The sequence below is a fragment of the Acomys russatus genome, chromosome 12 (assembly GCF_903995435.1).
Source record: "Acomys russatus chromosome 12, mAcoRus1.1, whole genome shotgun sequence".
In the NCBI taxonomy this organism is placed as follows: domain Eukaryota; kingdom Metazoa; phylum Chordata; class Mammalia; order Rodentia; family Muridae; genus Acomys; species Acomys russatus.
The window spans coordinates 806,402-820,293 of NC_067148.1; the positions used below are offsets into that span (position 1 = coordinate 806,402).

The 13,892-nt window shown below is 38.5% G+C and overlaps 1 pseudogene; it reads left to right on the forward strand.

The window, feature by feature from the left end:
• The first annotated feature begins 7,664 nt into the window (after window positions 1-7,664).
• Window positions 7,665-8,901, forward strand: LOC127196661 (tubulin beta-6 chain-like; annotated as a pseudogene).
• Window positions 8,902-13,892: the final 4,991 nt, after the last annotated feature.

Below are 13,892 nucleotides of genomic sequence, written 5' to 3' on the forward strand. Positions count from 1 at the left end.
ATAATGACCCCTTACTGGGAGCTCAGGAGGCCTTGAGGATCAATTTCCTTTCCTTGTGTCTATCCCCATGGTGGACTCCTCCTCATGGTGACTTCTTCCCCTTCCTCCCTGTTCTGACATCCACTGAAAAGGAACGAAAGTCCTGCCTCTCTCTCCCCTGTCCAATCCTTGTGACTTGTGGTTAAATTGGGAATATTTAAACTAGTAGCATTTAAAAGAAACTGGGAGCATTTATGTTCTTTGCTCCCCGATCCTCCTAACCCCAACTTCCCCTACAGCCCCTTTCTTCCTTCTCCTAGCTACACAGCCTACCAGTTCTAAGAAGGCGTTTCCTCTACCAGCTTTTCAGGTGGATCCCCAAGCCTGGGATGTCCAAAATTCCTCTATTGCTAGACACCACCACCCCAGCCCCCCACCCCCTGCTGTGGTCATCCAGCTACAGAACCCTACCTGGTATGCCACCCAACCCAATACCCACTCAGCCTTGAGAGCCTTAGGGGACTTAAGCCTATTATATCTGAACTCCTAAAAACAAACAAACAAAAACAAAACCCCTCCTCCACCCCACATCCTCTCCTTTTAACACTCATATACTTTCAGTTAAGAAGCCAAATGGAACCTACTGCCTGGCTCAAGACCTCTGACTTCTCAACTCTGCTGTGGACGCACTCCACCCTATTGTAGATAAATCTCATACCCTCCTCTCCACTATTCCCTCAGGGACGTCCCATTTCTCAGTCTTTTTTAAAAATATATTTTATTAATTTATTCATATTACATCTCAATTGTTATCCCATCCTTGTATCCTCCCATTCCTCCTTCCCTCCCATTTTCCCCTTACTCCCTTCCCCTATGACTGTGACTGAGGGAGACTTTCTTCCCCTTTATATGCTCATAGGGTATCAAGTCTCTTCTTGGTAACCTGCTATCCTTCCTCTGAGTGCCACCAGGTCTCCCCCTCCAGGGGACATGGTCAAATATGAGGCACCAGAGTGCGTGTGAAAGTCGTACCCCACTATCCACTCAACTGTAAAGAATGTCCTGTCCATTGGGTAGATCTGGGTAGGTGTTCGAAGTTTACTGCATGTATTGTCCTTGGCTGATGCCATAGTTTGAGCAGGACCCCTGGGCCCAGATCCGCCCTTCATAATGATCTACTTGTAGGTTTCTAGGACCTGTTGGGTCCTTCTATTTCCCCATTCTCCCTTGATTCTCTCACCTAGAGTCTCAATAGGAAGTTTTTCCCTCTGTCCCACTTTCTTGTCCCCCAAAAAGTGAAGACTTTCTTGGGACATGCCCCTTGGGCTAGTATGCGGATATAAGTGAGTATATACCATTTGACTCTTTCTGCTTCTGGGTTAACTCACTCATTATGATCATTTCTAGTTCAATCCATTTGTCCACAAATTTTGGGAATTCCTTGTTTTTAATAGCTGAGTAGTATTCCACAGTGTAAATGTACCACAATTTCTTTATCCATTCTTCTATTGAGGGACACTTAGGCTGTTTCCAGGTTCTGCCTATTATGAATAAGGCTGCTATGAACATGGTTGAGCAAATCTTCTTCCATTTCTCAGTCTTGGATCTCAAGGATATATTCTTTTCTATTCCCTTCCATGTCCAGTCACAAAATGTCTTTGCCTTCACCTGGACTGACCCTAATAGCCATTTCTCTACTAAACTCACCTGGACTGTCTTGCCTTAGGGATTCTAAGACAGCCCCCACCTGTTTTGTCAAGGTTTACCCTCCAATTTACTCTCTTTATCTCTCCCTAATTTTAAACGTATGTAGATGACCTTCTCCTCTTCAGCCCTTCCTTTACAGTTTAGAAAACTAACACCTCTGCTATCCTAAGTTTCTTTTCTAGCTGTGGCTACAGAGTCTCACCTTTTTTTCCTTTATTTTTTATTAATTTATTCAGATTACATCTCAATTGTTATCCTCTTTGACCATGGAACCAGATGCCCATGATAATCAAACATGCCTTGATGGTGAGGATTAATACATCCTGGGAAAGACAATGCCCCCGGACAGCAGCAAGTTGTGTGATGAACAAAGCTTCAACCACATTTCCTCTCTTCATCACCACTCCCTCTCTGTTCTTCATTTCTTTTTATAATAACCAAAAGTGAGGAATGTTAGTAAACAGGCAGCAACATAGCCACCCCTAAAGGCCCCGATGACCATGAGAAAACAGACAACACTAAAGCCATTCTAGAAGCATGTCATCAGAAGCGCGTCACCATCTGCCTCCAGGATTCAGGCCCCATAAGCCACGTCTACATCCTCTGCACATGTGTGTGCACTTTCTGCACTTGCACTAGGTAACTTATAAAGGGATTTCCTCCCATTCCTTGCTCTCTTCTTCCCTCATCTGTCTCCAGGGACCATCTTTGTATACATGTTCCTTAGTAAACCTCTTAAGTGGATCTCCCAAGTAGCATAATTTCCATTTCACTATACAGCTCTGTTGCATACATTCTAATAACATAGATATAAAAATATAATAAAGTTGCAAATAAATGATATTTTAAGCAATGAGAAAAGCATATTAGAGCATAGTGATTCAGAAAAATTTCCAGAATACTTCCAATTTCTAACTTTTCCCCAATATGACAACTATTTCTCTTAAAAAGTAATTTTGAACCATGTGCAAACTAATATCTTCACATTTTCTTCTTAAATTTCATATATAATTTGACTCAAAAGGTAGAATCTTTGATTACAGTAATAATTCATAGTCATTTCACTTTTGAATATAAAACAAAATATAAACCTTTCTTTGAAAAAATTAAATTTTGACTACATGTATTTCTCTCTCTCTCTCTCTCTCTCTCTCTCTCTCTCTCTCTCTCTCTCTCTCTCTCTCTCTCTCTTTTTATTATAATGAAATATTTAAATTCAGGAAACTTATAAAGAAAAAATAGCTTATAGTTTTGGTGACTAAAAGTTTGAGTAGCTTAATACTGACTCTCATCAGCACCCCCTTGTGGAGTACAGGATGGTTAAAGGTATCAATCATGCAGGGATGAGTACTTTTGAGAGGGAGATGTCCTCTTACGAAGCAGGAAATCAGGGTGAGAATCAGAGCTCAGATTTTTGTTTTATAGCAATTTTATTATGAAAACTAAGCACAGTGCCATGGGAATTATATAAATTCCTTCTGAGGCAATATTCCCAAGAAGGTCACACATCTTAAAGGCTCCCCTCCTATCTTTGCTGCTACACCAAAGACTACCATTACAAAACATAATCTCTTGAGAGAGGAATACATGCAACTCTACTACCATGAATTTTCTTCCTACTGGTTGATACATTGAAATTAGAAAAATATTAAGGAGCTGGAGAGATGGTTTAGCAGTTAATAGCACTTACTGCTCTTGTAGAAGACCCGAGTCCAGATCTCAGCATCCACATTGTGCCCATCTAAAATTAATATTTCAGGGTATTAGATGCCTTCTCTGGCCTCAACAAACATCAGACACACAAATATGCACAACATACATGTAAGTATAATATTTATTCACACAGACTAAATATTTTAAACTTTAACAATATTAAACAAAACAAAATATAGTTCAGTGTTGACTGGATTGCTGTCACACAGATAGGGGAAGAGAAGCTACTATGGGTGAAAACAGGCAAGAATGATCTCATGAAGAAAAGAAAACTAAACTATGACAAATTAAAATATGACTGATAAATAAAATATTTTGAGGCAGTGAGAAAAATATTATTATTTATAACTAAGTCATAATATATTAGAATACATGCTGCTAGCATGATTTTAAAGATAGAAATTCCACTATTATTTAAGCAAGTTAAAAACATACAACACATTTCCAGTAGGGTGGTTATTTAGAAATTCATCTGAAAAAATATCATGTTACAATCACTAGAAGTGGATGTTAAGCAACTACAAAAGGCAATTTTCCATCCAGGTGGTGCTAATTGTTTGGTAATTGCTGATGTTGACTCCTTGTTGATATCGCTTATTTCAAAAGCAGTAATGTGAGTTCCATGCAGACAGACTGTGTACTCTGAAACCTTTACATCTTTACTGATGCTGATACCTATTTGTGAGACTTCATGTAAAGTAAGAAGTTATCTTTTTTAGTGTGTAATCAACCAGAATTTACTCAACTAATGAGACTCTGCTTGAAGTCTAAAGGAGGGACCTTTACACTGACATGCTCCACCATACAGCTGAACAATGCCTTTGGCTTTCCTATAACAATCTCCTCATATATTTATCCTTTAAAAGTTGTTCTTCTGGTGTTTTTATGTCCCTGAGACCAAGTAAACTTCAGCTTGCCCTGAACTGAAAATTCCACGTAGTATATCCTAGTCTGCTATATTTTTCCATGGTTCTGAATCCTTTAATCTTTTTAAGTGCTCCTAGTGATTGTGGGGTAAATAGAAAGAAAGGAGATAATTTTAGTTTTGGAATTGATGAAGGTAACTTGGAAATAAAAGAAAGCACAAACTTTTCCAGAAACAACAATATTCTTCTACTCAGAACCATTGAATGGCCATTGTTTCTCTTTGGAAATGGAGGTTGTGCACATGTGTCATAGGGGTCTTTGTGTTTATAGGATTGGAAAGTGGTAACTTTGTGAATGGAAGATGCTCTTTGCAGGTCAGTTCACCTGTCGTCTAGATACCTGTGGGGATGGTGTGAGGATCTCCTTATTGAAAATTTCTACAAGATCTATCAGTTAAGTCAACAGTCCTGTCTGAAATTTTCCAGTCCAGCCTACGGATTTAGTAACAAAGTATTCAGAGGGGTCTTCTTCAATTTATCCAATTATAATCTTTTCTGAAAAGCTTTTACATTCTGCACTCTCAAAAGTAATATTTCCTATTTGCCTAGATTTTCTGTAAATTTAATCTGATCCCCAAATCCCTCCTCTGTTCTTGGCCTCTAGGGAAGTAATTCTTCCTTGGGAATTGTGTTATATAGGGTTTTAACACTGTGAAGTGGCACCATGACCATGGCAACTCTTATAAAGAAAACCATTTAGTTGGGACTGGCTTGGTTTATTATAATCATGGCAAGAAGCATGGCAGCATGCAGGCTGACACGGTACTAGAGAAGGGCCTGAGAGTTCCACATTCAGATTAGAAGGTAAAACTGCTCCACTGGGCATGAGGATCTGAACCCAGAGCTCAGCCTCTAGTGATGCACTTCTAGTGATGGAACAAAGTCACATCTACACCAGCAAGTTCACGTCTCCTAATAGTGCCACTTTCTATGGATCTATGGGGGCCATTTTTATTCAAACCACAACAGAAGTGATTCTAAAGTCTTTTCTTAAAAAAACTATTTTATGCTTCATAAGATATTTCCCAAAGTTAAGTATAACCCAGGCTCATGCTGTTCCATTAATATACATGTTTATTCCATACCCAAGGTCATTAGAAAACTTCTTTCTTTGTGTCATAAACTCTAATACTACACTTCACCCACAACACCTTACATCCCCTAATTATATAAAACTTGGCCTTCTCGCCCATGAACCATATACATTTACCTTCATTACTTCTTTCCTGCTAGTGTCCAGCATGATTCTAATGCATATTTTTTCTTTTGTACTTGCTGGTAGTATCCTGACCTTAACTATTACAAGCTGTTCTCTGTAGTATCTTTTTGCAAGTTATCCCTCTCTTAGTCAAAATAATACAGCTGTACAGCTGTGAGTAACAAAACCCACAAGTTTTCTAAATAATAAGACTGCGTTAGTTAGTATAGTCATGGAGAAGTCAGGCTGCCTGACTGATGCAGAGCTGACGAATAACATGAAGTCCATGAGTTCTCTTCATCATCTCATTTAACCACTCGTCATGATGATGCCATCCTAAACCTAGCCATTATGCTCCTAGGATATCTGCCAGGTGGACCCAATGAGATACTTTCTCTTTGTCGTCTAGAGCTGAATTCTCTTCTCCTTGAAGAAAAGCTATCAATTTCTCCACCACAACCTTTCAAAAGGGACTTTTAAAGTCTCACTCTTCAGGAAGAGGCACAGCCTCTCCCCCAAGTCAGTAACTGTAGGAACGGAGAAAAAATGACTTTGATCCATTAGTAGCAAGTAATGACCCATACTTGGAGTGCAGAAAAGGATAGACAGTGGGATACATGCAAGTGAATGATATACAACAGGCTAAGTGTTCTACAGACTCCAAAGCAGGCCTCCTTTTCTTGGAGAAGGTAGAAGCTATTGATGGCTCCTCGTCTGCCCAGAAACCTTCTTAATTATGTCACTTTAACCTTTCTCCTCTTGCAGACATCCTGGGACCTCACTATGCACAGTTCGAGAATTGCCCAGATTGTTCCTTAAGTAAAGAGCGATGACAGTAGCAAAATCACTAAATGCATCTGATTATTAATTCATTTGAGAATTAGGATTACCTTTCCCTCTTATTGATTAAAAAAAATCTATATTTCTAAATATCAAGACAGACATTATCATAGTTGCTATTTAAAGGAAAAAGCTCTTCATTTTGCTTTTATATCTTTGCATGAAGACAGACAATAGGATTGGCTATTTCTCAGGGGCTTAAAAGGTATTCATCTATATAAAAAATCTGTATAAAAATGTTTACCTAGGAAATTATTTGTGAAATTTTTCTCCTTCCATAATTTCATTTAGAGTCATTATCAGAGCTTCACTGCACTGCAGTTGGTTCCACTATTCTTATGTTTTTAGTTTGTTTGTTTGTAGTTAATGCATGATCATATTGAATCTGAAAGACTCATTTACATTTAAACTTCTTTACATTTTATTTCCCTAATGTAAGACCAGCCTTGTAGACACCTGCATTTTCCTGCATTACAAACTTCCATCATTTTCTTACTGGTGAGATATAGAGAAAAAGATAGTCTATGTGATATATTTTTTAATAATCAGACCACACTCCCTACAAGGACATTGCCAATGTAGACTAGTCAGAGATCAGTCACATAAGAGCGTTCATAGAATATAATAAGCTGAGATTTCTAAGTTGGATTTTTATGAACTAGCAAGTCTCAGCCTGATAACCTCATTTTAAGACAACTATTGTGATGTAAGAATAAAGTAAGCAGCAACACAGTTACACGTTGGAAAAGTCTGCTTTCCACTACTGTTGATTTCAGTGTTTTATTAGAACTGTTGCCCTACTCAAGTCACTCCAGAGTCTCTGCATAGAAGTAAAACAATTAGTAAATTTCAGAGGGTCAGAAAGTTGTCATTATGAAGAGTACTGGTTTCCTGTTAATAAAGTCAATAAGGAGAATAATGAGACAGAGCATTAGTGCCACATTTCCTATCTACCTACACATAGCAGGCATCAATAATCAGAGCTCACCCCCTTTAGCACAACTTATTTCTATGACTTAGTGAATTTAAAATCACTTAAATGCAATTACTATGAAAGATATAATTCCTAAGACAGGAAATGTAATAACCATTTAAACTTATAGAATGAGGAGAATTTCTTGCTGAAAGAAATGAGAAAGTATTTAAAAACTGACATAAGGAAAATATCATAGAAGAGTAAAATGTCATAACATGATATTGCTCCCTTTAATTAATGTACATGTACGAGTCATGCCGCCGACCAGAGAGCCAGCCCCCGAGTGCAGACACTCCTGACATGAGGGAGATTCTGCAACAAGTTTTGAGAAGTGATCAGCGATAAACACGGCATCAGTCCGGCTGGAGATCCTCTCCAGTGCTGCCGCTGGAAAGGATCAGCATGTAGTGCAACGAGTCACTCTCTCAGAAATACGTACCCAGGCATGCCCTGGTGGACTTGGAGCCGGGGACCATGGCCAGTGCGCAGTCTGGGCCTTTTGGACAGCTCTTCTGGCCTGAAAACTTTTTCTTCGGACAGTCAGGCACTGGGAACACCTGGACCAAGGGCCACTATACTGAAGGTGCAGAGCTGGTAGATTTGGTGCTGGATATGGTATGCAAGGAATATGAGCGCAGGGACTGCCTGTCTGGCTTCCAGTTCACACACTCGCTGAGAAGCTGCATGGGCTCAGGTATGGACACACTGTTCATCAGCAAGATCCAAAAGGAGTATCCAGACCACATCATGAACACCTTCAGCGTTATGCTGTCGCCCAAGGTCTGGGACACCGTAGTGGAGCACTACAATGCCACGTTGTCGGTGCACCAGCTGGTGGAGAACACTGATGAGACCTACTGCTTCAACAATGAGGCCCTCACGATCAAGCTGACCATGCTCACCTATGGGGACCTCAATACCTTGGTATCTGCCACCATGAGCAGTATCATCACATTACTGCATTTCCCTGTCCAACTCAACACCGACCTGGGCAAGCTAGCTGTTAACATGGTGCCTGTCTCACGCCTGCACTTCTTCATGCCCGACTTCGCCCACTTCACAGCCCGGATCAGTCAGTAGTACCGTTCCTTGAGAGTGTTGGAGATCACACAGCAGATGGTCGATGCCAAGAACATGATAGCTGCCTGCGACCCATCGCCACCGTCTTCTCAGGCCCCAGGTCCATGAAGGAGGTGGCCGAGTAGATGCTGGCCATCCAGAACAAGAACTTTGTGGAGTGGATAGCTAACAACGTCAAGGTGGCCACGTGTCACATCCCACCACTGGGCCTGAAGATGGCCTTCGCCTTCCATGGCAACAGCACTGCCATCCAGGAGCTGCTCAAGAGCCTCTCTGAGAAGCTCTCAGCCATGTTCCCCAACAAGGCCTTCCTGACCTGGTTCACCGGCGAGGGCATGGATGAGATGGAGTTCATTGAGGCCAAGAGTAATATGAATGTCCTGGTCTCTGAATACCAGCAGTACCAGGATGCCACAGTCAATGACAGAAAGGAAACTTTTGAAGATGAGGATGAAGAAGAGATCAGCAAATTGGAGGCCTAAAGATGCTACTGTGCATACCTGCTCTTTTCTTAGCTCTGATTAGATTGGGAATGGTGCCGTGGTATAGGCTTGTAGCACGCCCCTCTCAAATCAAGCACACTACACTGTCCACATGTCATTGGAACAGAGAGCTTTCCTTTATCAGAGAATTGGCAGTCCCAGAAGACCAGGGAGATTTTATACAGGAACACTGAAAGAAAAGTAGGGGGCCGTACAGGGCTAAAGAAAGTGACCACCTTCTGTTAAGCGTGTTAATCAGAGTTAGCAGGGGAGTTAGAATAAAGATTTGTTTTTCATCCTTGATGATAAAAACTAAAGCTGCACAGTGTTGCCTTAATTGAATACACAATATGCAACTTTGTGACAATCTACTCATAATAAAATGCTAAACTTGTAAAAAAAAAAGAAAGAAAGAAAGAAAGAAATATACATGTACAAGTGACATTATATGGCCAGGGAAGGTTTTATTTATATATTTAGAATTACACATATGTGTGTGTGTGTGTGTGTGTGTGTGTGTGTGTGTGTGTGTGTGTGTGTGTAACAATAATTAAAGAAATTTGAATTTGAAAGAGGGCAATGGGTGAGTACATAGGAGATTTGGGGGGAAGAAAAGGAAATGGAAAATTATGTAATTATAATGTGCCCCAAAAAAAATCAAAGTTATTTTTTTAAAAGAAACTATAGTTTAAACATTGTAGTTACTACACAAAATAAGAAAATGTGGAGTAAAATGAAGTAAGGTAAGAAAAATGAGATCTTGATCAAGTTAATCAAGTGAGGAAGAATATGAAAAATAAATGTTAGAGAACAGTGAAATTGGTGTTTTAGGTGTCAAGAAAAAAAAAAGAATGATTACTTAGACTCTCAAACAAGCAAGGAACAATTAACCCCTTTCTTTTCACAGGCATTGTACATCACCACAGCCATGTCTCTGCTACATGCAATTATACATCCTAAATAGAGGGAGAGCTCTGTTTTCATGGTGCTCAGAAGGAACACAGGCCTTGGAGATAAGCAGCAGATAGACTCCTACCTCTTCTGTAACTGGCTGTCCTCTACCCTACGATGATGTCAGAACTTCTCTAACTCAGGATTGTGACTTCTAGTGCTAGCTCCCAAGTCACCCTTCCCACTAAAGACAGCTTCATCTTTCATTAGAGACAGGAAACAGCAAGTGGTGATAACATCCAAAATCTACCACAAGTCCATAAATGTTGCTGTCTTGCTTTCATCTTTTCTTCTCATCTTATAGGTCGATCATCATCTTATCTAAAAGTGATTAGTGGACACTAAATTTTTTTTTTACCTTAGTGGCCGCAAGTTAAATGTGCTTATTATTTTTTCTCTAATTTAAGGATACACAAATTTTTTTCTCTTCAAAAATGCCCCCATATTCCTTTCCATTGTACAATTTTTATATTTTCTCAAAATATAATGACAGTTCTAATCAAATAAGATACCTTTCAGTCTCCCATAGTTAAAAAAAAAAAAAAAATTACAGAATGCTGTAGCTAAATACAAGAGCACCCTGGCCTAGACCAGGTGATGTGCCTCTTCTAGTATCTTCAAAGTAAAAGCGGAACCTCCACGCTTCTTTTACTTTGGTCTGGAACACATTCAAATACTTCAGGGTAGAGCAACCAGTAGAGATCCAACCACGAAACTTGCCAAAATCCTTGCACACATCACTCTGTATTACCAGAACAGTAATGCTTTGGCCTAACTTAGGTAATTGTGTTTAAATTCTTTTCACCACAATAGCTTATACTAAATTTTAGCTGGTATAAATTGAAGTTGAAGACTTCCACATCTATTTTCCAATTCAAGTTTCAAAATCTTACATTCAGCGACCTAATTGATGTGCCTCAGTATCATGCAGGTTGATAAATCCAAAATATAAATTTAGTTTTCATCATTAAATATAATTTTCACTAATTTTTTGTCTCTCCATCACTCACTGCCCATAGAGCAGGTTAAACTCTCATCAGCATCCAGTTTCTCCCTCGTGATTCTGCATTACACAAATTTTGAAAGCTCTCTCCACTTCAGCATGGCCTATCCTTTTTCTCTCTCTCCTGGACTTTTTCAGTATCTTTAGAATCATCCCAAAAGGTCTGTAAGAGGCAACTCTTTTGTTCTCTGAGACTTTTATCAGGACAGCGTCCATATTGTCCTCTAACTCCAACTATTGTGTTTCTGTCATTTCCTTGCCCCCTCTTAGCACCTTTTCCTATAATGTCCTTTTCTTCCAACTATAAGCTGTCTAGGCATACACATTGCTTCTGCCTGATTCAGCACTCCTGGAAGAAACACCGAACTCACAGGCTGGTGATAATGTAGGTATGACATTGTATATTTACCATCTCTTCAGGTTTTACTATTGTGAAGTAATCACATATTCATTTTTCCTCCATTGTATCTGGAACCATTTCACTTCCACACTCAGTGAGCCATCACTCAGGGTCAGCTTCAGCTCTGTGAACACACACTTTGTTTGATACCTGCTGCAAATTTTTGACTTGATAATTTAAAATGATGAGCTATTGTACCAAAATTGAAGAAAGATTTTCAAATGTTAGACTTCGTTTCAGTCACATTTTCCTGTTGTTCAGGGACTAATATACTGAATTACACTCACTCTCCAGCTTGCTTAATAAAGGGAAGCTTCATGACCTACACATTTCAGACTAAGATACAGCAAGCTGTTTTTAAATTGTTCCCCTGATTGTAGAAATGCTGGCAAGAACTTTGTCATAAAAATGTAGTAAATTAATAAAGAGTAAAAATGAAAAATACCTGAGGAAAAAAACCAAACTACATTAACAAAAAAATCTTGCTTTTTCAGTGACCTGGGTTTCTCCTGCAGTCACTTAATCAGAAATTTAGAAAGACAAGTAAGCACAGTGGAGTTCTGTGTTTTATCTACACGCTCATCCAGTTTAGCTTTTGCAAAAAGAAGTTAGTGGTGGCTATGTTGGTGTTGGTATGTTTTATCCTGTCCATCTCATACATATGGACATATAAACTATAAATATAAAATATGAAGGGACTGGTTCTGGTCTCTAGTATTTGATACCTTCTGCCTTATAGCTTTCAATGCATTTTCATCACCCCTGTGATCAATATACCCATGTCATGCTCCTTAGTGTCATCCCAGTGTGCTGAAAAGATACAATAGTTCTTATTTGAAAAAAATACTCTCTTACTTTTATCATTAAGGGCTTATTTGTATAAATATTTTGGGAATAAAATCTTCAGACAAGAGCTTTACTATCAGTGCACCCAACAAGGTCACAAGTGTTCACATTGAATATGTTTAACTTCCTTTATTCATTTAATTTAACTCAAAACTTACTAAAAAATTACAGTAACCTTGAAAATGTCACAGGAAAATTTCCTATGTAATAGGAAGTAATAGTCAAGGTGGTTTAAATTATTTATGTTTCAGGAATAGGACCTTTGAGGATCCCAAGATAAAAGTTAGAATTGTTCTATTTGATCAATATCTGAACCTCACAGTTTTTCTGAAACTGAAAAGAAGGCTTATTTCTTCAAGGACAGCAGCACAAAATACTCAGAGAGAACATATTCATGACAGCTCAACACTGAGATTCAGGAAGTGATGGAGAGAAAATTGAGAAAATGTCTGACGATAAACAACACACAAATAATGGTGAAAACAACAGGTTATTCACATTTACCAGACTGATGTTAAGAGGGCTTAGTGCAACAAAAAATCCTTTAAATCTAGGGAATTATTTATTTTGAAGAACATATAATCTTTAGTGATATTTATGTTTCACAGTTTGAGTAATTCCAGGTTTTATCCTAAAAGATACAGAGAAAGGAATCCAATGAAAATCTTGTTTGGCACCAGAGTGATGTCTTTAGCTCTGAGATTTGCTGTATCATACACATCTTTGCTATTTCAAACTTTTATGGTTCATTTGAAATTTCTATATTAAATAATATATTAGACAAATTTACAAAGTTTTATAAAGTACATTTTAAGTGAAAAAAGTCATGGCTGTATGTCAACATAACTACAAGAAATATACTTGAAGGTGAGGTGAAATATTAATCTTGTCTAGGGATATACTCAGGAGCTTCCAGACCTGAGAAGTCACTACCTATATTGCCATTTAAAAACACAGCTAGTCTGGCAGAAATATTAGGCCAGAAAGCTGAAGATGAGGCTCCAACGTTATACAGTGTATTCGGGAATGGTCAGGAGGTAAACTGTCTTAAGTCAATTTGTACATTTTGGAAACTGCTAACCCACACTGCTGGTTCACTCAGGAATTTAAGTTTTATTCCTTCTCAAGTCTCTGAGGGGCATTGAAGACAAGATAATATAGTTCTATAACCAAGTTTAGCTGGTTAGGGGACAAGATCGTTTTAGGTCAAGATAAAGAAGTTAAGCTATTAGAGTTGAAATAAGATAGATATTGAATCTCATTCAGAGATCTAGACCCAAGACAGGAAAAACACTTACTTCAAAGGAGACGAATGCAGATGGCCAAGTCACTATGAATGTAACATATATAGTACTCAGTATTCTCATGATTGTCACATGGTTCTCCCTGCTGTATGTAGTTTGTTTTACACATGTGTAATAAAGTAAAAGTATATATTAAAAAAATATGCTATGAACATAGTTGAAAAAAATACAGCTAATTAATCAACTGAGGAATTCTGGATGTCAAGGGCAGCTTCAAGCCACAAAATCCAAACTTATTTTATAAAACAGTTTGATTTTTCTTTCTGTTCATCCATCCTACCTGACATGCCAAAAAATGTAATTCAGTTTACATAAACTTCATTAAACTACAAGACTTTGAATAGATTGTTGTTAAGAAAAAATTAAATTAGGGAGACTCTGTATGAACTGAACCAAAGGTAAAGATGTAATTTTTTTTAATTTACTGTAGCTGAAGATAGAACATGTGGTGTTCTTACCTCTATGAAATGAAAAGGCCACCAAGTGT